The sequence below is a fragment of the Peromyscus eremicus genome, chromosome 5 (assembly GCF_949786415.1).
Source record: "Peromyscus eremicus chromosome 5, PerEre_H2_v1, whole genome shotgun sequence".
In the NCBI taxonomy this organism is placed as follows: Eukaryota; Metazoa; Chordata; class Mammalia; order Rodentia; family Cricetidae; genus Peromyscus; species Peromyscus eremicus.
The window spans coordinates 9,279,374-9,303,654 of NC_081420.1; the positions used below are offsets into that span (position 1 = coordinate 9,279,374).

General features: G+C 49.4%; 1 long non-coding RNA gene across 2 annotated transcripts; it reads right to left on the minus strand.

Annotated features, from left to right (window-relative positions):
- Nucleotides 1-10,080: 10,080 nt before the first annotated feature.
- Nucleotides 10,081-18,785, minus strand: LOC131910294 (uncharacterized). 2 transcript variants are annotated; one of them, XR_009379088.1, is made up of 3 exons: nt 18,205-18,785; nt 13,587-13,759; nt 10,081-10,436 (listed from the first exon to the last, which is right to left on the minus strand). It is a non-coding gene; the product is annotated as an uncharacterized LOC131910294 (long non-coding RNA). The 2 variants fall into 2 exon arrangements; XR_009379089.1 differs by lacking the exon at nt 18,205-18,785 and adding an exon at nt 17,357-17,553.
- Nucleotides 18,786-24,281: the final 5,496 nt, after the last annotated feature.

The window sequence follows — 24,281 nt, forward strand, 5'->3', positions numbered from 1 at the left end:
AGTTTGCTGATGAGGAAAAAGATGGCCCCTGTATGAACCGCGTGTGGCACTTAGGGGAGCCACATCACCCATCTGTGCCTGGGCTGTCATACTGACCTCCAGTAACAAAACAAAACTAGTCTCAACAGATACCCTGGGGCCTTGGCAACAATGACGAACCCGCCCAGGCCTAGGGCATAGGTGTCAGGAGGCAGGAATGGTGTAAACGTGTGGGACAGAGTGGGTGAGAATTCCAGGGTGGAGAATCCTTGCAGAACTGCCTGCGCTCACAGTCCTCAGGAGGACAAGGTGGACACTGCTGTCCTTTCTGTACTCCCAGGCTAGATGCCAGCGGGTAGACTACAGAGATCCTCTGCTCCACATCACCCTGGTGAGTTCCTGTCCCAGCAACGACGCTGCTCTATAAGACACTCTTATCCCACCCCCGAGTGTTCAGAGGAGCAGGGACGGGACCTGCCTGGTGTCCCTGGAACATGGTTCCACACATAGAGGGTTTTCTGTGGTTTCTTACAGAGTCAAGGTGATGCTGAACACAACCAGTCAATGTCATATACAAGGACGCCCCTGTGGGGCGGGGTTTCACCTGCTCCTGGGAACTAGTTCCTAAGGGTTTGTGAGCCTGGTCATTACACAATGGGCATTCTGAAGTTGACCAGGATGCGTGAGTATACCAGAGCCCTCCACAAACTCCCAAGCATGAATTTTTATCTGCTCCACTGCCGGCTAGGGCAGCCCAGTTCAACAGTCACACTTTAGCTGAAATAATATTTTCTATTTTTAAAAAGATTTATTTTTAGCTGAGTGTGGTAGCGCACACCTTTAGTCCCAGCACTCAGGAGGCAGAGGCAGGCAGATCTCTGAGTTTGAGGCCAGCCTGGTCTATACAGGGAGTTCAAGAACAGCTACACAGAGAAACGCTGTCTTTAAAAAAAAAAATCTTTTTGTTTCATGTGTAGAATTGTTTACCTAAATGTATATAGGCACACTATATATTTGCCTAGGGGCTATAGAGGCCAGAAGAGGGTGTCAGATCCCCCAGGAACTGCAGTGTTACAGGTGGTTGTGAATTGTCGTGCAGAGGCTGGGAACTGAACCTGGTCCTCTGCAAAAGCAGTTGGTGTTCTGAACTGTGGAACCATCTCTCTAGCCCATGAAGTAGTGGTTTCAATCTCCAACTATTTTATATTTGTTAATGTTTTACATTCAGGTGTGTGTGTGTGTGTGTGTGTGTGTGTGTGTGTGTGTGTGTGGCCTTGTGCCACAGTGTACATTCAGAAGAGAATAACTTGCGGGGCAGTAGTTGGTTCTCTCCTTCCATTATTTGGGTTTTGGAGATCAAACTCAGGTCATCCAGCTTGATGGCAAGCACCTTTACCTGCTGAGCCGTCTCAGTCAGCTCCAAATATTTGAAATACAGGGGAACACGGCTGGTACATAGCCCAGTTAGGAGCGCCACATTAACCAGGCATGGTTGCACACTCCTTTAACCCTAGCACTCTAGAGACAGAGGCAGGAGGACTAGAAAACCAGGATCATCCTTGGCTACATAGGAAGTTTGAAGCTAGCCTGGGCTACATGACAGCCCCATCTCAAGACAAAGCAGGGAGAGTGTGGCTTCTACATCTTACTTCCTCATTCTTTTCCCGTTCAGCCCCTCTATATCCCCTCAGGAACAGTGCCAAAGGGGTTAACTCCTATTGCCTCTCCATTCCTGGCCCTCGGTGTACCACCTGTTCTGCCTGGGTTCTGGCCCCAGGCAGGGCATAAACATCCCCAGTGATAAATAGCCCCACAAGTGGCCAGGCCATCATGGGAGCCCTCTGCCCTCTCCACCACCTGCTCCAGCTCAGCTAGAGAAAGGAGGGCGGGTGGAGGGGCTTCAGCCCCAGTCAGAGTCATCCATCCTAAGTAATTAGCTGCCACAGACAATGCAACCTGCCAATAGGAACAGAACTTCCTCCGCCCCTCCAGCCTCGCAAGCTCCCCTGCCCGAGGCCCTGCCCCTGGGGCTTCCGGGGGATGCAAGGAGGCTGGGAAACCATCTGCCAGGGCACAGGGGCTCTTCACAGATCAAAAGCCAAGACAATTCTTTCAAGACTGGCACTGTCAAACGCTGCCATGCCAGTGCACATCTTCCCTCCAGAGCTCCTCAGCCGGCCTCCCCTTGGCAGGGGAGGGCAAGTGTGTTTCACAGACGCCACTGGTCACCTGTCCCCTGTCATTCTTACCTGAAACTGTTCATGTTGACACTTGGTGGCTCACTGATGTAGGGGCACATGAAGGGAAATCAGTTGTTTCTTTGTTCTTATGAGAGATTCCCAAAGAGAGATACTGCCATCTCTGGGTGCTGTGGTATCTGGATGTCAACCCTGGAGACACAGAAGTCACTGGCCGTGGAGGAGAGCTGAACTGACATACCCACAGGTACAGGAAAGACAGGGAAGGAGCTGAGGGGTCGCCAGACCCCTGCTTTCCACCCTGGAAGGACTCCTCTAGACTCCTCCCCCTGCTTCCCACCCTGGAGGGACTCCTCTAGACTCCCCCCTGCTTTCCCACCCTGGAGGGACTCCTCTAGACTCCCCCAGAGCGACATGAGAAAGATCATTACCCACTTTGAGCTGGGCTAGCTGCCAAAGGCGTCTGAACGCTGTGAAAGCAAAGGCCGCAGGCCACCGTGGAATACGGCCCTCTGCGACACCCTGTTTGGGCTGTCCCTGAGGTCCAGGCCTATCATCTCTCTCTCCATAGGAGTTAATACAGGTATTCTCTGTCACAAACACCAACCCAGCTCCCCACACTCCTGCCTGTCTTCACTTGAAGCCTTTCTCTGGCACCTTCAGGCCAGAAGTGATAGAAATCGAAGTCCCAAGAACAGCCTCAACCAGTAACTGACAGAGTTGTTTGTTTGGCACCTGATGTCCCCTGTCCCTCGGGCAGGGAAAGGCTAGGTGGATGGCTCTGCCCACTGGGCACCCGTGGTGCAGACAAGCTCAGGCTGAGATGCCCCTTTGCCTCCCCTTCCCTGTTCCCATCTCCCTCCCCTGTTGTCTCCTACAGCGAGTGGATACACCTGAAACCTTGTCCCAGGGATGACTTCTAGGGAACCTAAACCAAGACCGCCCTCTTCCTCCATCCTTGAGTTCCTGCTCTGCTGCAGACACTTCAGAGACCACAGGAGACATGGCGCCCGTTCACAAACCAGAGACAAACCAGAATGTCCTATCAACCGCGGACCGTCTTACATACAGTTCTAATGGGGAGGGGATGAAACCAGACATAAGTTAGGGTTTGTTTAGGAGGCAAGGAAGGGGCAGCCTTGCAAAGACCTGCAGGAAGAACATTCCAGCAGAGAGCACAGCACTTGCAGGCAGTAGGGTAGAAGTGAGCACTGAGCACTGTAGGTCTGGGAGGCAGTGTAGCAAGAAGGCGAGCCAGGAGAAGTGGGGGGAGGGGGAGGCAGCTGAGGCCAGAGAAGGGAACTTCTGCAGCACATGAAGAGTTTGTGAGTCTGAGGGGTTGTAAGGGGGAGGGAAGAACTTGCTCAAGAGAGGCAGCAGGACTCTGCTACTGTGCAGAGGTAGATGCGGGCAGAGTGGAGGAGGGTGGACTGGAGACCAGCTAGGCAGTATCCGTTGTCCAAATGGGAGATACCACCATAAGGCACTGCTCCATGCTCTCTGCAGGTTGAAAACCTGCCTCCTTCACCTACCTGCCTAGGACTAGCCTCCGGCCTGACCTAAGCCCAAGCCATCCACTCTGGTGCAAGTCTGTCATCCTAGCTGCTCAGTGGGGGAGGCTGGGGAGGAAGACCAAGAGTTCAAGGTCAGCCTAAGCAACAGTGAGACTCTGTCTAAACTAACAGAATAAACCTAAGGGCCAATCTTTGTCACTTCCGGACATGTCCACAAAGCCAACTGTCCTTACCACAACCTGTTGGGGCTTCCCTCCCTCCTTCCCTCCTCTTTCTCTCTTTCTCTCTCTCTCTCTCTCTCTCTCTCTCTCTCTCTCTCTCTCTCTCTCTCTCTCACACACACACACACAGTTTTTGTATGCAACCATGCTCTTAAAAATATGCAGTTAGCATACAAAATATTTGATTTCATCATGACTTTTTCATGCATATACATCATGTGCCTTATGTGGCTTTCCCTGCTCCTCCTTCCTCCCAGGGGTACTGGAGTGCTGTGGACCTTTCTTATTCTTCATGGTTAGGTATCACCTAAGGCCTCTGATCTGCCCCACACACAAACATGTAACATTCTAGATCACACACACACACACACACACACACACACACACACACACACACACACGGCCCTGCATCGCCCACTCCAGCCCTCCCCAGCCCAGGCCCATGAGCACTCAGTGGCACTCTGTGCAGCAGCTTTATACAAGTTTCTCAGATCACATTAGCCATGTCCCTTTTCACTCAGTATCTGTCAAGAAACCCTTGAGAGAGCTGAAGGACGCGGCTTGGCCCTGCTCACAGGCGGGCTGTGCAAACAGAAAGGTCGCACCACATTTTTCAGGTGCACTGGGTAGCAGAGCCCATGTTTGCCGAGTCCTAGACCATATCAATAACAACAGACCCATCCAAGGGAGGCTCGTAAGTCTCCCGTGGAAACAAGGCTTTAAACGTCACTGCTGCCTCTGCCGGGCCAGGTGCCACAGGCTGACAGGAATGTCTGCTGAGGACAAAGGGGGAGAGACTTCTCATCTCTCAGGGTGGCCCAGGTTGCACCTGAACCCCCAGAGGAAAGAAAAGAGAGCCTCTTCAGTGAGAGTGAGGAGGGGGCTGGAGAGATGGCTCATTGGTTAAGAGCACTGGCTGCTCTTGCAGAGGACCCACGTTCAGCTCCTAGAATCCACATGGTGGTTCACAACCATCCTTAACTCTAGTTCCAGGAGATCTGATTCTTCCGACTTCCGTGGGCACCAGCACATACACGGTGTACATATGTACATGCAGGTAAAACACTCCTATACATCGATAAAGTAAATCTAGAACAGAAATGGAATAACTTAAGGAGATGGGCAGACCTGGAACACTACACACCTGAAACACCAGCACTCGGGAAGATGAGAAAGGAGCATGGAGAGTTCGAGGCCAGCCTGGACCGTATAGCAAAATACAAACAAACAAAATGAGCAATTCTGAGTCCAGGACAGAGCCACGGAAAGAGTTATCAGAAGAAAGAGAGCAGACAGGGTGCTGGGCTGACATTTCTCCTTATCTAACTCCCTCATCTCTCTAGGGCTAAGGTCGTGGCTATGCACACATTCTGAGGGTCTGGAGTGCAGATTGCTGTGCCTGCCGCGTGTCTATGTCCTTCCCCCTCTGAATCTTATCAGGCCCGCAGCTGCTGTTCCCTCTCTTGGCCCTTTCCTACCTCCCCACTTTGGGCCACAGGCCTTTGTTATCAAGGGGGAGTGCTACTTCCCTCTGGAATTCCCTCCCTCCCCACCCCCAACTCCCCCCCACTCCTCCCTCCATCCCCAGACCACTCCCCCGGGCCGCAGTTTGCATCTTGTGCTCCTGATGGAGAAGAATTCCCACCAGGGCACAGGTAGAGCGAGCATTAGTCAACATTTATTTTTAGCTGGAAAGAGCACAGAGGGAAAAAAAAGTACAGCTTCCAGGGAGGAGAAGGGACTGAGCAGAGGGCGCTGGCATGGGCTGCCTCTGGAGCCTGGACTCCCAAGCCTTGCTCTACCATACATTTCTCCCTCTGCCCACACTTGACGTGGTCTCTCTTTCCTGAGATAGGAGAGGGTTTCTTTCTTTCTTTCTTTCTTTCTTTCTTTCTTTCTTTCTTTCTTTCTTTCTTTCTTCCTCCCCTTCCTTCCTTCTTTCTTTCTTCCTTTTTCTATTTTTCCATTTTTATTTCATATGTATGGTATTTTAAAATTTATTATTATTATTTAAATGTATGCTATTTCTCCTGCTTGCATGTCTATATACCACATGCATGTCTGTTACCCACAGTGGCTGGAATAGAACATCAGCTCCCCTGCAACTGGAGTTACAGACACTTGTGCGCCACCATGTGGTTGTTGGGAACTGGACCTGGGACCTCTGCAAGACCAGCCAATGCTCCTAACTGCTGAGCTATCTCTCTAGCCCTTAAGGGGATGGGTTTTCTGTTTGTTTGTTTGTTTGTTTGTTTGTTTTGTTTGGGTTTTGGTTTTTTTGAGACAGGATTTCTCTGTGTAGTCCTGGCTGTCCTGGATCTCGCTCTGTAGACCAGGCTGGCCTCGAACTCACAGAGATCTGCCTAGCTCTGAGTGCTGGGATTAAAGGCATGCGCCACCACACCCAGCAGGGGAGATGTTCTTAAAAGCTATCCTTACCCACAAGTTAGTCTGTTACAACTAAATGAATTTGATGCAGGAATATATAAAGGATATTTGATGCAGATTTTTTTGTAAAGGAGTAACTGCCCATTAAGGTCAGAAGTTTACTAGGGGAAAGGGCAGTGGTGCCTTGGTTGTGCTCCTCAGGGAGGGTCTGTGGGGGAATGCAGGAGCTTGCCTAGATACTCTTAGCTGTTTTTCCCAGAGCCCAGTCCTTTCCTATCTAGGTAACTTGGTCATGCTATACCCAGAAGCAAGCCTTCTCATGTATGTTCTCCAGTGTTCTTGATGTTTGTAGTTTATATTTTAACCCTGACATTTGTTTTAACTGGAACACCTCAATTATGACCATAATGCTGTTCGAAATTCTGGGAAGTGGCCTCGAAGGAAGGGTGTCCCTTCTTTTGTGTCTTTTTCCTCACGGCAGCTGGACCTACGGCACTTCTACTAGCCAGGATTCTCCAGAGGAACTGAACTGATAGAGTGATTGTGTATATATAGTCGAGCTTTGTGCTCTGCTCACCAAGCTGGCCGGCTGGGCTGAGTGCATATATTAAAAGGGGCTTCATTCATTCCATTGGCTCACACAATACGGTTGGGGAAGTCCGACAATGACCGTCTCACACTGGGGAGGCTGAGAATCAGGTAGCTGTTCAGTCCACAAGACTGGATGTCTCAGCAGTCCCAATCTGGTGCTGAAGGCCTGGAGGATTCCTGGAGAGTTGATGTCCTAGTCACTGTTGTGAAGAGTATTGCTGGGAAGAGACACCATGACCACGGCAACTCTTACAAAGGAAAGCGTTTAACTGGGGCTAGCTTACAGTTCCAGAGGTTTAGTCCATTATCATTGTGGTGTAAAGCATGGCAGCATGCAGAAGACAGACATGGTGCTGGAGAAGGAGCTGAGAGTTCTACATCTGGATCTACAGGCAGCAGGAAGAGAGAGTCACTGGGCCTGGCTTGGGCTTTTGAAATCTCAAAGCCCACCCCCCCCACACCCCTACGATGCCCTTCCTCCAACAAGGCCACACCCACTCAAACAAGGCCACATCTTCTAATTCCTCCCAAGTACTGCCACTCCCTGGTGACTAAGCATTCAAACACATGAGCCTATGGGGGCCATTCTTATTCAAACTGTTACAGAATCCTGGCTCTTCCCAGTCTTCTCACTGTGAGACCAAAATGAGCCATCTTAGAAATAAGACCAAAATACTTTCATCCTAAAACTAAGGCCTAAGATTTCTCCTTTTAGGTACAGGCCATGAGTTACTGGAATTGGCCATGAGTTACTGAAACCAGTCAGTCCAGATTCCAGAAACCAGGAAGTGTAAAAGTACAGAGTCACAAGGTAGTCACAAGGTAATGACTGCCGAACTATGGAATGTCCTCTCCCTGGTTCCCTAGGTAACTGTTTGACCAAAGAATATTCCAACCCTGGTTTCCAGGGTAACTGACCATAAAAATGTCCCCACCTGAGGGCAGCCAATGAGAAATGGTGGCGGGCAACCACCCCCTTAGAAATAAGATTAAGCCATGATTTCTAGAAAATCTCTAGAAGCAAGCCAATCAGAATTGTACCCATACTAGCACCCCTAAATGATGTAAACTTGTGGTTTTTGCCTTTAAAAACTGAGCTTGCAGAGAGGCGGGCACTTCCTCCAGCCTCCACTGCGTTGAATCTGTTGGACAAAGTCCCTGCCTAGGCTTGTATTGCTTTTGGATATCCAGAATTAAACCTTGCTTTTGCACTCTGGCATGCTCGTCTTCAGTGGTCTCTCTGGGGGTCGCGATCTGGGCACAACACTCACCTGCCTCCTACCCTCAACTTCTCCTCCAGCTCCTCTTTCCTGTAGAACCTGCCATCCAGCCACTGCTCTCTAGGTCCTCCGCTCCTGGCTCCTAGTCCCCTCTCTTCCCTTCCTCTCTCACTCCCCTCTTCCCCACTCCTCTCCTGGCCTGGTTCAGTCCGCTGGTCACATTCAATCTACTTCTTTCTCTCCTTACCGTGGACTCTCCCAGACGCCTCTGGCTTTCTCTCATATACACAATAAAACCTTCTCCTTGACCACACCTAGGAGTGGTCACATCCTCATTTTCATTTACAAACCACCACAGCTGCTGATCTTCAGTCTGCATTGGAAGTCTTGGTTCTACACTAGTGAAGGAACATCTTAGCAGCAGGGTAGATGAACTCGGCAGAGAGGATGAGAACACGCAGGCAAAGAGTAACATTCCTTCTGTGTCATTTCATCTGGGCTGGAAGCAGAAGGTGGTACCTACATTTAGGATTGAGTCTTCTGCTTCTGAGTATAATAATGTCTGAGTATGAAATATAGTAATAAATGAATATTATTATTCATATTATAAAATGGAATCATAGTATGGATATAATAATCTGAGTAAGAAAGCCCCTCACAGGAACACTGAGGCTTGCCTTTTAGTAGATTCCAGATACAGTCAGTTGATAGCCAATAATAGCCATGAAGAGGAGGCATGTAAGGAACACAGCCAGACCATCGATGTTGCTGAGGGAAGTGTTATTCTGTCCCTGGCTCGCAGCTCCAGGCTCCTGACCATATGAGTGATAAAATTAACTCCGGTTCAGGTGGTTTCTGTCATTCACAGCCAAACCTAACCCTAGAGCACGTGTGAGGCCCTGGGTTCAAACCCCAGCCCTGGTAAGAAAAAAGAAAAAAACCCAAACACCTGATCTGTCTGTCACAGAAGCACAGACCCACCCTCTGTGATCCACTGTTCCATGTCTCCAAGGAAGGGGACAATGGGTGGAGGCTACCATAGCCCAGTAAGCTGAAGTCAACTGGAAGGTGCTGTGGGGGGCCTAGCAAATTCTGGAAAGGCTAGAAAGCAGGATTTGGGGACAGGAAGAGTACAAGGATCGAAAAGCCAAGCGTGAGAGAAATGACTAGAATGACTTGCTGGTGTCTAGGAAGACAGCAAGCCAACGTCAACCAGCACAAGAAGGCGTGATGGGGTAGGGGAGGGCTCAGGGCTGACGCACATCTCCAGAGGATTGGGACCGTTTCCTTGTACCCAAGCAGGCGGGAAGACGCAGCGTATTTGACAAAGACCAGCATCCATTCACCCTTCTCAGCACTAAGGATGTCTACCTCTGAGAATCTCTTTCAGTCTGTAGCTTTATGGAAATGCAGCTGACTCCACCCCAATGCCAGGGATCCGCGCCATGTGACTCAGGCACGGCCAATCAGAGGGTTTGTGTTCATCCTGGTATGTTGATGGAGCATGGTCGGACACAGTGACCCAGCAAGTGGTCCACCATCGAGACTCACACAGACTTTTGCTGCATTTGTTGAGAAAGAGGCAGACTTTCTTCCTCCCGTCTGCTACCACACAAGCCTCAGGATGAAACTGAGGTGGAAACGAGCATGCCGGAACACAGCAAAGCCTCCGGCTCTAGACGGCTACAGGCCCGACACTGCAAGGCCCTGAGCGCCTGAATATGAACATGTGTGGGAAAGCCATTTCTTCTCACACGGTAAAACCCTGTGAATCATCTTCAAGTAAATTGAAACTCCCTCCTCTCCGAAGAAGCCCAGACCTCATGACAGGAGCCGTAACAGGTTGGTGCACCACCTGCACACGAGGCCGAAAGCCAGCTTCTCCCGCCATTGTGTAGCCGGCACCTAACATCCAGTAGGCGCTCACTAAATGCTGGTGGGATAAATGAATGACTGCGGAGAAGCAAGCTAATCGTTCATCAAGTTTATGGATGACATGAAATTGGGAGCAGTTTCTAGCCAGAGGTTAAAATCATAAAGCAGATTGGCTTTCGCAAATGAGGCTGTGGCAAGACAGAAGCGGAATTGGATGACGTTCATTAAGTAACCAGTTTGAGGAAGTCGTCGCCGCGAGGATGTGAAAGCTGGAGACATAAATGTTTCTGTGCACGTTGCTGCACAAGCTGTGGGTGGCAGGCTGGACGTGGAGGGAAAGAAGTTGGTTGCCAAGGGCTGGGCTGGAAACAGGGTCAAGGTCGATTCATCAGCTCTGGAGACACCCTTGTCCCAAGACCTGCATCTAGGAAGCCACTTGGAACTTCGTATCTGGGAAGACATAAAAGAGGCAGGCAAGCAAGGAACAGAATTCAGAAATCAGGGTTAGAAACAGAGGTTGCTGAAGTGGAAGGGAGAAAAGCCGGTGTTCCAGCAGGCTTTAAAGGCAGGAGCCATCCCCAGGCTGGGGAGGATCCCGTGCCCCTGAAGGAAAACGATGGGCAGGGAGAGACCAGCGCAGTACCCCACCCCCACTGCAGCCTCAGGAGCCCCGACACCCCTGCTGTTTACACTTTTATCGTTTGCAATGAAAACCATGATGTGTGTGCCGCTGTATTGATTGTGCCTTTTAGATTTTTATGTCATTGTGGAAAGCAGCAATTATAGTCGTCTGCTCTGGAGGGAGCCAATGGCCCCGGGAGAAGACTTAAAAGGCAGCCCAAGGGGTCTCCTGATCTGGAGCTGGGGTGTGGAAGGGCTGCTGGAATCTGAGAAGGGGAAGGTTCAGTGCACCCTCTCTTATGGCTATGAGGCATTTATCAGGTGTCTGTGGTATGCCAAGTACTCAGTCATTGTTGCTGCCCCCCCTCCCCCAGCCTTCCAGTGGCTTCCTGTCTGCATCTAAAACAGATCCACTCTGCAGGCACCATCTGGTTCACCTCCCATTCCCCCTTCATTCACTGCCCGTTTCCTGACCTGCCCATTTGCCTCTGTGCCAAGGCCTTTCTTTATTGCCACTGTTCCCTCTGCCCATGCTGTTCCCACCCTCTACCCTGTTTGTATCTACACAGTCCGGTCTCAACCGGGAGCCACGTTCTCAGAGTTCTAGCATGAAGATCCATGTCATACATGCCAACAGTCTCCACCACATCACCTGCACCTCACAGCATCTCCATGCAGAAATGCCCTGTCTGCTTGTGCATCCGTTGTCTCTCTCCCCTCAAAATGTAAATGCAATAGGAACAGGGGCCTCACTTTTTGTTCTTGGCAAAGGAATTCTTGGCACACAACCTTGATAAAAATGCCTGGCCCAGTTAATAGTAGAGAGTGAGGCTCAGAGAATGTATCCAAATACCCACAAAATGCCATCTACTACCCCAAGAGTGATTGGCTACAGACCCCTTCTCTGTGGTAACCTCCCAGGCTTTCCTTGGGATTACTCGGAGATTGTCACGTACACGAGGTGGCTGCTTCTTCTCTTGTGATCATTTGGCATTCAAAGCAAGAAGGAGAGGAGAAAAGCAAAAATCAAATTCTTTCTATCTGAGCTTGCCCCCCCTCCCTTTTTTATAGGGCCTTTTCTATTACTGGGGCATCATTCACAGAGACTCTGGCTCTGGCTCATTAGCCAGATCTGTGCCACCTGCTGCAGGGCAGACCGGTGACCAAGGTCTCAGGCTCCACACAGGTGAAAGAAAGATGTGGGTTGGACAACATTGTTGAGTAAACAACCACAGTGATGGCCCCAGAGAGGTGAGGTGTCTTACTCATGGCCATGACTCCCCTGTCTGTCTGATTCCAGGATGAGTCTGTCCCCATCTGCCACACCCTGGTGCTGGCACCGTAGCCCCCAACTGGAGAGGAAAGGCAAGTCATTCAGGTGTAGCAAGCCAGTGGGTGCAGATCCTGCATGTTCGGTTGCATCTACACTGGCCTTGCCTGCTCATCTCTCTGGCCCTTCCTCCCACGGGCAGCTAGCCCACACTCTGGGCATAGCAGTCCGCTGGGGACCTGAACCCACCCATTCGCCCTCCTCTGCCCATATGTGCTGGCTCTTCTTTGCTCAGAGTCCCTGCTCACCCTGCACCATTCTGCTCACTCTCTGAGCCCAACCTAGAGACCACATCCTCTAACTGTCTTTGTCCCCCAGTCATGTGACACCATCAGTGTGCCCAGGACAAGGTAAGGTCCTGCCCTTGCAGAGTTCACACTCCTGAGGTGGAGAAAGACAATATAGAAACAATCAAAGAAATCGGACCACACACAGCAGGATCGATGCTGTGATCAAAAGCAACAGGCTACCTTCAGGTGAATCTGGCTATGGGCTTGTGGTGACAGAATGGTTCCCCCTAAAAATATTCACATTCAGCAGGGCGGTGGTGGCGCACGCCTTTAATCCCAGCACTCAGGAGGCAGAGGCAGGTGGATCTCCATGAGTTCGAGGCCAGCCTGGTCTACAGAGTGAGTTCCAGGAAAGGCTCCAAAGTTACACAAAAAACAAAACCAAAAAAAAAAAAAAAGTTGTTCACATTCTGCTCCCCAAATTCTAGGTGTGTTACCTGGCCAAAGTGGAATGAGTTGAAGCTGGAATTAAGGGTGTGTACAGAAAATTGGGCTGGCCTCTTGCTGGGTTCCTATCTAAAAGGCTAGGGATCTGCAGGCAGCATCTCTGTGGGCTGTGCTGGGATGCCCATATTTTATGCTAATGAGGTCAGGGCCAGGGCTGGAGGTGTGGGGAAAACCAATTGTGTGATTGGGAAGTTGGAGGTTTAAGTCCACCTCCAGAGGGGAAGAGAGGCTGAAGATGGAATGACCAGTGGGACAATTGATCCCCATAAAAAGAAACCCTAAGTTCTAGTATAGGGTCCAAAAGCTACATGCACAGAGAAACCCTGTCTCAAAAAACAAAAAACAAAACAAAAAAGAAAAGAAAAAGAAAAAAAAAGGAAACCCTAACACAAACTCAAGAAACTCTCCTCAGCTAGCAGAGCTCTGTCCCGCCACCTGTGTGGACACCCAGGAACTCCTTCTTGCTGTTCAGAAGACAATGAAAGCTTCGAGCTGAGGACCCCACAGGCCTCCCGCGTGGCTCTCTTTTCTTGGTTCTGATTCGTATCTTTTTGCATTTGTAAGTACAACCCTTGCCGGAGCTCTACAGGTCTTCACAATAATCATCAAACTTGGGTGGGCAACTCCTGAATTTATTTATAGCTGGCCTGTCAAGGATGAGGGTGGTACTGAGACACTTGGACATGTGATGGGCATCTGAAGAGGAGGGCTTAGCTTTGCTTGTTTGTTTGTCTGATTTTTTTCAAGACAGGGTTTCTCTGTGTAGGCTGTCCTGGAACTCACTCTGTAGACCAGGCTGGCCTCGAACTCACAGAGATCCTCCTGCCTCTGCCTCCTGAGTTCTGGGATTAAAGGTGTGTGCCACCATCGCCGGCTGCGAGGAGGGCTTAGCTTTAATTGGTGCAGTCTTACCTTGATTCTGGGTCATTGATGTCAGAAGTTATTGTAGTTTGCTAATCGGCTGCCTTTGGGTCAAAGAGATGACCCCGAGTGCTCTGCCATGTCACCATTCCCACGGGCTCCATCAGAATGGAAAGCTGCACACCTCACATGGCAACACCCAGTTCGTTAGCAGTAACCCAGCACTGGAATAGGAGAGGAAGGGAAAAAGGAAGAGGGTGGAGAAGGAGTCTGTAGGAGGGTGGCAAAGAGAAAGACCCAGATACTATGAGAAGGACTCAGCCCCAGGATGCTGGCTTTGAGGGGCCATAAGGCTGGAGGCATGTAACTTTGAGAAGCTGGAAGGTTCCCAGGCCTCCACGAGGAACACAGATCTCAACATCTCAATTTTAGCCTGAGAGGAGCCACACTAAGCCCCTGACCTCCAGAACAAACTGTGTAAACTAAGTGTGTGGTGGTTTCAGGTTTTAATTTTTCACTTACTTAGTGTGTGTGCCTACATCACAAAGCATCTCGCTGGCCGCTGTGGTAGGTTTTGTTTGTTTTTCAGTGGGGAATAGATAGAAGGGATTATTTCATCAAGAAAGGGTCAAGGAAGGCCTGTGCAAAGGCAACAAAGATGATAAACGAGTCCCTCCCCATGCCTCAGAAGTCACATTGTCGCTGGCTCTGGCTCTAAGACCCTCAGAAGCATAAACTTTAACTATTGCAACTAAAACTCACCAAAGACCTAGGAGGGAGGTCCTGAGCGACTTTCTTCCAGAGACAGTGTTTGTTTTACTTAAAAACTAGAGTATGGGGCTGGAGAGATGGCTCAGCAGTTATTCACACTAGCTGCTCTCCCCATCTCCCAGAGGACCCACAAGGCTGCTCAAAACCAGATTTAATTACAGTTCCAGAGGGTCTGATGCCTTCCTCTGGACTCTGTGGGCACTGCATGCACATGGTGCACAGATACAAGCAGGCAAAATACCCAATATGTGAAATAAAAATTAAATTAAATAAAAAAAACTAAAGCATACTTGTCTTTCTGTGATATGTGTTCTTTGAACTCCGTACACACGTGGATGTGTGGCTACCACTGTGGTAGATACAGGAGAGAGAGAGAAGAGTGCCAGTGTCCATGGGCTTCCCCCACCCCTGACCTGACACCAGAGCTTTGCTTTGAAAAGAATGCCCCTCAGATGCAATGAGCCAGGGAGCCTGAGAGACTGACTTCTCTCTGCACAATGACACTGAAAATCCATTGAGATTCTCTGAATTAATAGTTTCTTGCTTTTCATTAAAGTAGTGTTCAGTTAATTGAATGGATATTTAGGCTCTTCCAGATATTTGCAATTCTAGTTTTCACAAGAACCTACAATTTAATTTCTTCAGCTTTGGGGTTGCCAGGTCACATGGGTACTATATGGTTACTGTACAGGAAGCTTGAGAATTGTCCTGAATTCCCACCAACAATATATAAGCAGCCCAGTTGCTCTGTATCCTTGTCAGCACTTAGTACTGGCAAGATTTTTGTTTTATTCATTCTATTCTATGGTGTGTGATCATAACTTATCTCCCTAGAGGCTGATGGCATTAAGCATCTTTTGTGTGCTTATTAGCAGACCTACAGATCCTTTTTGATGAAGTGTCTGCTCAAACCTTTTGCACAGTTTTTATTTGATTGATTAATTTAGATTGATTTTTCTGTGTACCCCTGGCTGTCCTAGAACTCACTCAATAGACCAAGTTAGTCTCCAATTCAGTGATCCACCTGCTTCTGCCTCCCGAGTGCTGGGATTAAAGATGCAAGCCACCATGCCCAGCCTTATTGTTTTTATTTTTTAGGATTTATCTTATTTTTAATAATGTGTATGTTTCTGTGTTTGTGTGTAGGTATGTGCACATGAGTGCAGGTGCCTGTGGAGGCCTGGAGGGGGCATCACATACCTTAGAGCTGGAGTTACAGATGCTTGTGAGCTGCCGTCTTCAGTCCTGGGAACCAGATTCTGACCCATCTACAAGAGCAGTATGTGCTCTTAACCACTGAGCATCTCTCCAACCTCCAACACTTTTGCTCAGTTTCTTGTTAGGTTTTATTGCTTCCTTCCTGTTGTGGTTTTTTTTTTGGGGGGGGATGGATTTGAAACAAGTTTCTTTGTGTAGCCTTGGCTTTCTTGGAACTAGCTCTGTAGACCAGGCTGGCCTTGAACTCACAGAGATCCACTTGCCTCTGCCTCCCTAGTGCTGGGATTAAAGGTGTGTGCCACCACCACCAGGCTCCCGTTATGTTTTGAGGGTTCTTTATAACTCTAATTATCCATCCACTGGATATGGAGTTCACACACATTTTCAAATCCAGAGCTTGTCTTCCACCTCAGGCCGAAGTTTCATTGTGATAAAGTCCAGTTATCCTGTGTGAATTGTGCTTTGAATGTTGTCTGAGAACTCTGTGACCACTCCCTAGTCATGAAGGTTTTCTCCTATGTTATCCAAATATTTTTTTTAGCTTATAATCTACTTAGAGTCCATTTTTATAAAGGTTTAATGCAAGATCCTTTTTGCCTATCAATGCATTTTATCTACTTTGGGTTTGTTTATTTTGAGACAAGGTCTTTTGTGTGCCAGGCTGGCCTCATAGTCACTGTGCAATCAAAGATGGCCTTCAACTTCTAATCTCTCTGTTTCTATCTCCCAAGTGCTAGGTTGCGTATGTGCACAGTCACACTTGGTTTGTGTGGTGCTAGGGATTGAACCCAGGGCTTTACGCATACTAGGCAAAGACTCTACCAGCAATCCTCCTGCCTCTTCCTCCCAAGTTGCTGGGATTTGGGCCACGAGTCACCACTCCTGGCTCTGTTTTTTTTCTTTTTGTATTTATTTATTTGTCTGTGTGTGTGTCTGCATGCACATGCCACAATGCATGTGTGGAGGTCAGAGGACAACTTGCAAGAGTCCCTTCCATTTTGGAATATTATTTTAACTAGGCAAAGATGTGTTACGTTTGTTTATGCTGTGGAATATTACTTTAACTGTGTAAAGGTGTGTTACATTTGTTAATTCTGCATTTGTTTAACAATGTAAGGATGTGTGTTTAATTATGTAAAGATGTGTTGCTGTTTCACCTTGCCTATGTAAGGCACCTGTTGGTCTAATAAAAAGCTGAACGGCCAATAGCTAGTCAGGAGAGGGATAGGTGGGGCTGGCAGGCAGAGAGAATAAGTAGGATGAGAATCTAGGCTCTGGAGAGGAACAACAGAAAAAGGAGGAGGAGAGAACGAGGGAGACACTCGGGGCCAGAAGCCAGGCAGACACAAGCAATGAGAGTAAGATATACAGAAGGAAAGAAAAGTAAAAAGCCCCGAGGCAAAAGGTAGATAAGGAGAAATAGGTTAATTTAAGTTAAAAGAGCTAGCCAGGAACGAGCCTAAGCTAGGCTGAGCATTCAAAACTAATATTAAGTCTCCGTGTCATGATTTGGGAGCTGGTAGGTGGCCCAAAAGAAAAAAACATTCTCTCCTTCCACTGTGTGGGTTCTAAGGATCAAACTAAACTCAGGTCACCAAGTTTGGCTTATAAATTTTTACTGTATCTCTTTGAAGAGTTTTGAGTTTTACAACAGACATACTAACTTTTCTTAGTTTAAAGTTCCTGTCTGCGCATTTCCCTTCACCCTGCCGGCTTTACACTGTGTCTGTCTTCTAGACAACACTGTTACCATTGAAAACTCCTGAAGAGAATGTTATATTTTCAACCATCAGATACATAATAACAGAGGAGAAGCAGCCTGTGTTACTTACCCAGATAATTGCCATTTCTGCTGCTCTGGCTTCGGGTTTTCTCAGGCTAACTTCACGCACTTGCTACCTAAGCAACTCCTTCCAGAAGCCCCAGGGCAGGTGTCTCAGCAGCAGGTCCTCGTGGCCTTCCTCCACCTGAAAACCTTCGTACCCTCCCTGTGAGTTCACAGTTCTTTTCCTTTGGCACTTGAATGTTATTCCAGGGGCTGGAGAGGTGGATGCTCTTAACTGCTCAGTGGTTAAGAGCACTGGCTGCTCTCCCAGAGGACCTAGGTTTGGTTCCCAGCACCCACACAGTTCCAGTTCTCCATCTGTAACTCCAGTTTCAGGACTCCAGTGCCCTCTTCTGACCTCCATGGCACCAGGTACACACGTGGCACACACATATAAATACAAACAAAATACTCATACACATCAAATAAAATAAATCTATTTTTAAAAGCTTTTCAAAGAGACAGAAAGTGGAGGAGGGAAAGGAAAATCAAAGGGAAAGCTGTATGGATGAACGGGGTGGGGGCAGGGGGAGTGGGGAGTCTGGGCTAAAGATAGACGGACGGAACAGAGAGGGGTGAAGATACACAATCAGAGAATGTAGAGCAGTCTCATCTCTCCGAGACCCTGAAAACCAGGCCAATCTCTGTTCTTTGGGAGAATAAGGAACAAAAAACCAAAGCATTACAGGGCAGGACAGGGTTGGCATCCCATCTTGACACTGAGTATTCAATAAAGAAGGAATTGATGTAGAGAGTGGAAAGACAGAGATACAGGATGTAGAAACTGACTGGTTGCTAGGATTCAGTCTCACATCTCTTGGCATTCCTTCCCCTGCCCCTAGAAGCCTGCCTTACCCCCGGGCATCCCTCCATGATGGGCGATGGGTGACCCTGTTCTCTTCTGCAGGTCTTCCTTTGGATGATCAGATTACTGACGCTGGCCCAGCTGTCCCTTCAAGGTTCCAGTTTCCATTAGCAACCTAGTGGCAAATGCTGGCCCCACCCTGTGCTGCCTGGAGTTCCTAAGACAGTTCCCTTGAAGGCTTTGCTTCCTACCTGGTTTCCAGCTGGCTGAATACTGTGCATCCTTAGGTCAAACTTTCTTTCCCACAGTCTACCAGTATCCTGCTGGCCAGGCTTCAGCACATGGTCCCATGGCACTTGCTCTGGGTTTCCCAAGAGTGCTCCAGAGGATCTCTGGCTGCTGAGCCATAGTGCAGCAGGGGCTTTGAAATGACCTCTCACTTCTGCTCCATCGTGTGCACCAAGGAGAGGGTGTTTTGTGTTCAAGCAGCTGGCTTAAACCTGCTGGCTCGCTTTCTGGCTGCCTGATAAAGGCGAAAATCTCCATGTCTATGACCCCAGCTTTGCTTGCCTGTGAGAAAGAGACCCTTATAGGAGTGTGGCGGGGATGAGGTGCAACCGTGTCTATAGAGTTCTTTATCTTGGGGTGAAGCACATGGCACATGCTCAGGAAGCTATAGTTGTGAGGCCTGGGGAGATGGCTCAGCAGTTAGGAGCATTGCCTGCTCTTCTGGAGGACCTGGGTTCAATTCCCAGCAGACACATGGTAGCTCACAGCTGTCTGTAATTCCAGTTCCAGGGAATCTGACACCCTCACACAGACATACATGCATTCAGAACAACAATGCAATAAAAAATAAATGAAATTAAAAAAAAAAAAAGAAGAAGAACCGATAGCTACCCTTGACACTATCATGATCAATTACGCTCCTCAGTTGCAGAGTTCTGAGCCGACAGCTACAGAGTTCGGATTCTGCTCACATTAAAGGAAATGGGAAGATTCTATTTGGAGCCCTCAGCCTCCCTGGCAACTGGCGGATCAGGTAGGACAACACTAGGGGCTGAAGGCTGGAGTGAAGTTCTCATTGAGGCCACTCCCCGCCCTGCAGCATGAGACAAGCTACTCTTGGACTTCTGTCAGGGGAAGCAGGCTCCCTCTCGTCAAGACCACACCCATTGGGGGAGGGGTCTTTCCAGAAGGAAATGGAGGGAGGGACGAGGTGAGGATTCTGCAAAGTCCCCACTCCCAGATAAAATGTCTTTGGTCTTACAGTTACGACCATAAGCAGTTAACACACTCTCTCAGCACCTCAGTCTTTTCAGCTTTAAATTAAAGCCACGAGTGGCCAAGATTGAAGACTTCAGGCAATAATGTAAAGAAAGAAATATAAATATAAATATAAATCGAGCTAGTGCCCGACTATAAAATATATTTATTATCATCATCATCATCATCATCATTATTATCATTACTGCTACACATGGCTGCTCCTTCAGTCCTCACACCCACCCCAGGGCATTATTGACCTTGCTCTCCAGATAGAGAAACTTACAGGGACTCATTGATTTAGCCAAGGACACAACAGGGTCGCAGTTCCAAACACAGAGACTACTCCAAAGGTCATCTGCTTCCTCACAAGCCTGACCCATTATTAAGGTGCAGACGGTAGTGAGGGTGCCCTACTGTTGGGGGAGGCACTCAGCATGAGCAGCCGACCAGAATAGAACAGGCTTGGGGGTAAAGGATTTTGTAAAAAGAAGGATATGGGGGCCTCCTCCATCTGAGATCCTCCATATGTTGAAGCAAGTACTGTACACAGAGTGGGTCTCCTTGGGTGTGCAAAGTGTGTCTGCTCTTAGCACACATGTACCTTGCTGCACTTTTTTTTTTTATATGAAGAATATCAACTGTTTTTCAAGAATCCTGTTGAAACACCTAGCCAGCTGTGCCTAGGGCCTAAGATAGGGTCGCAGGATCTGAGATCATGAGGGTTGGAAGGAGAAGGCCGGAGGGAACCAGACCTTGTGGTCCTATCCAGAGGGCACATCTGGGGAATGCCTGGGACCAGAGACACGGAGCACAGTCCGTGCAACTGCTGCTGGGAGCAGCTGACCAGAGGAGGCGGTGGGCCACACAGGGGCAGGGTGGCTCTCAGGGGATGTGACAACATTCAGACAGCACACAACTTCCCTGTTTCCCCTTTCCTTTCCTTTCTTCCTTTTTTCCCACTTAGGAAAAAGCTGTAATGAAACAAGCCCATGGAACAGCAAGATTGATTGTGTCACTGTGGCCTTTAAGGGAAGAAAGGGAAAAAAATCAAATTATTGGACAGGGTCCTTTTAAGGAGTCGCTGCTTTCATTTATTTTCTTATATTTTGTCAATAGCCGTTGTTTTTTCTTAAGCAAGTGCCGCGCTTAATAAATGGATTTTGCTTGGGCAAAACCAACAGTCATTTCCCACACTTCTTTCTTAGCTTACTTGAAACATGCTGAGTGGCTGAGCTAGACCACAGGCCTGACCACCATGGTCATAAGTAACTTTAGAGAGCTGCATGGCCCCAAAAGTGGGGAGTGGGGGGCAGGGGGCTGTGCTGGTGCAGATATGAACTCCAAAATCACCTGGGGAACATTTCTTCAGATGTCCAGCCCCCTTTGGAGTCTGGTTCTGGGAGCTGAACGGGATCCCCAGGCTGGTAGGTGGTTGAATAGCAGCAGCAATCAGGATCCAACCTTGCCTCCTCAGCCCACCCTCCCTGTCACCAGGATGACTTCCAGCACCTCCCAGATGCTGGCCTCTGCTTCCTGGGCCTGCCTGGAGCTCAAGCTCCCTGCAGAAGCAAAGTTCAGTGGGCAGTCATTACCATTCATTCATTCGGTGATTTGTTGGATGGGTGTACATTCACACCTTTGGGTGCCAGGCGCTGGCCCGGCATTCAATAAGCAATGACCAAATGCAGAGAGAAAAGGAGGAGAATCCCTCCCTGAAGAACAACTGACCCACAGACTTCACCACCGCTGTGGCACACAGAGCAAGGGTCTCAACCCCACAAATTCCCTAGAATCCAGCACGCTTAGATGAAAGGGGAAATAGACAAGGCTGTGGCTTGCATTTTTTAATGCGCAAGTTTGCCTTGTAGAATGCCATCGCATAGATAGGTAGCCTTCAAAAGCCAAAAAGTTCATGTGTCTCTATGACCCCTACAACCACTATCCCCACTGCCCACCCCACCCCCGTCCCCAGCCACCGTCACCCCCCACCCTGCCCCCACCCTACTCCCCTCTCCCACCCCTACACACACACTTCTCTGTTCCTTTTTTAAAAATATAATTTATTTATTTTTATGAGCATTGATTGGTGTTTTGCCTGCATGCATGCCTGTGTGAGGATGTTGGATCCCCTGGAACTGGAGTTACAGACAGTTGTGAGCTGCCATGTGGATGCTGGGAATTGAACCTGGGTCCTCTGGAAGAGCAGCCAATGTTCTTAACGCTGACTCTGCTGTTTTTTAAAAAGCATCTCTGTCTTGCAGTGTGCTTTGACTCCACCCTCCCAGGAGGCCACACCCCTCCCCCTCCCAATCCCATCCTCATCCCCAACCTGGCACCCTCTGCTTCTGGTAAGTCTCAAGCCCTCCAAGAACATGGAGCTGGAGTCACTCTTGATGGGAGATGCTGTGACCAGATGGCCTGTCCCTGGAGCCAGCTTGGCACAGCAATCTCCCTTGGACATCCCAGCCTGGGGCTCCAGAGCCAGCAGAATGTCTGAGGGTCCTGCAGGACCCAGTGAGCTTGCTGTGGGGCTGCCAGAGGCCAAGGCAAATGGGCCTCCCAGGAACACTGTCTCTACCGACTTTAATAAACTGCTGGCGAGCTGGGAAGAAGCGGTGTAGAGCCGGGAAAGCGTGAGTGCAGAGCAGCAGGTAAATTCACAGAGCTTCAGTGAAGCGCAAGGCAGCGGGGCTAGGGCTAGGTCTGGTACCCAAGCACAAGCTGCCACGCTTGAAGCATGACGGCCACACTGCCCCATGGGTCTAAACCAGGAGTCTATTGGTCCTGTGCTTCCATCTTGGGGTAGGGAAGTGAGAGAGTCTCACTCTGGACCCAAGCTGGCCTGGAACCCACTATTATAGGCCAGACTAGCCCCCACCTCATGGTGACCTTCCTGGCTCAGGCTCCTGGATACCAGAATTACAGGTGTGAACCTTCCTGACTCTTCTCACCTCGAGGTGACGCCCCAAGGCCCCCCACTCTCAGACTCCCTAACGTCTGTGCTGGCTGGACCCTGAGACTGAGGGCCCCAGAGTCAGCAGACTGGCCCCTCCAACTGCCCTTGGGCATGGACGGAGGAGGAGGGAGAGGGGGACAGGTGACTCGATGTTTAGAAGTTGGTTTAGACGGTGGTAAGGGCTGTGAAAACCGCAGGCCAGAGGAGCTGGGGAAAGAACTCAGTGTTTCTAAGCTTGAGGACCTGAGTTCAACCACCAGGGCTTCCCCAAAAATAACTAGGCATGGGGGCTGGAGAGGTGGCTCAGTGGTTAAGAGCACTGGCTGCTGGCACCCCATGGCAGCTCACAAGGATCTAAAACTGCAGTTCTAGAGGGTCCGACACCCTCCTCTGACTTCATAGGCACCAGGCATGCACGTGGCACACATACATACACGAAATACACATAAACAAATACATCTAATAAAAATTTAAAATTAATTAATTAATTTAAAGACAAAGTGTGGTGGTGGATCACTTGTAATTGGAGGGATGACAGAGGCCTTCTGCCTGAGCACTAGCATACACACACACACACATATACACACACACACACATATATACACACACACACACACACACACAGAGGAGGAAGGGAGAGAAAGGGAAAGGGAGGGAGGAAAGGAGGGAGAGAGAGAGAGAGAAATAACAGGCAAGAACCAGAGTTGAGGTACGGATCTGTAATCCCAGCCATCCTGGACACTAGGGTGGGAGGTTTGACAGTTTTAGGCCTGCTTGAGCTACAGAGCAAGTTCAAGGCCAGTCTAAGGCAAGATCCTGTCTCAAAATAAAAAGTGGAAAAAGGTCTGAGGAATGTTGCTCAGTGAGCGAGCACTTGCCTAGCATGTTTCAGGCCCTGGGAACAACCTAGAGAAAATAGAGAAAAAGTATCCTGCCGCTCAGGAGAGCACTTTGGGATGCTTCAGAAGAGCCAGAAACACCCTCCATGGGGGACCACTGGCCTGTCTCAAGCGTAGACGAAGGAAAAGCTCAGAGAAGAAAGCATTCTAGAAGAAGGAGGCGTGGGTGCAAAGGGCCTGAGGTGGGCCTCGGTTTGGCGTTAGCAGCAAGGAGGAAGCCCAGAGGGTCCAGCTCACCATACGGCCACCGCGATGCAGGGCCAGCGAGCTCTCTTGGCCAATGAGTCCAACAAAAGTGCAAGAATCCATCGTTGGCTGGGCCTCCTCACACAGCCACGTGTGCTGGTCACTTTAGTGTCCCTACAACCAAAGACCCGAGGCAATGCGTGTGTAAGGCTGCGTAGTTCCCAACTCTGGAGCTTCCGCTCAAGATAGGACAAGTCTAACCCTGAGTCTTGTGTGGCGAACTCATCTGGACAGGGGTTTGTAGTGTGAAATCACACACGTCGTGAGCTAGGAAGCAAAGAGAAGACCAGCCAAGGGCCCCACAGTCTCCTTTGGGGGAACACCCCACTGACCGACAGCCTTCCCAGGAGGCACTTCCTTCCTCTCACAGATCTCTTCCTGAAAGGTTCATCTTAGGGACCTTACCTTTAACATGGGCACCTTTGTGGACACTGACCTAAACCACAGCGCCAAACCTGAATCTGGGAGGTAGAGCTGGCTCTTGGCTTTTCCCAGATGAGAACACCAAAGCGCACAGCGGATCCCATCTTGTCTGATGTGAGGATCAGAGGCCCAGGCATTTGACCTGGACCCCCAGAGCGGATTTCCCCTTGGGCCTGCTGCTGTGTGCCTAGTGCCTCCCTTCCTCCGGCTGCTTGTGACCATTGGGTCCCCTGGCTCTCTCTCACCTCATCAATACCTTCCCTTCCATATCCTTCTGCCCCTGCCACTCACCAAGGAGGGAAGGCCCAGGACACAGGAAGAGGACAACTCTGCT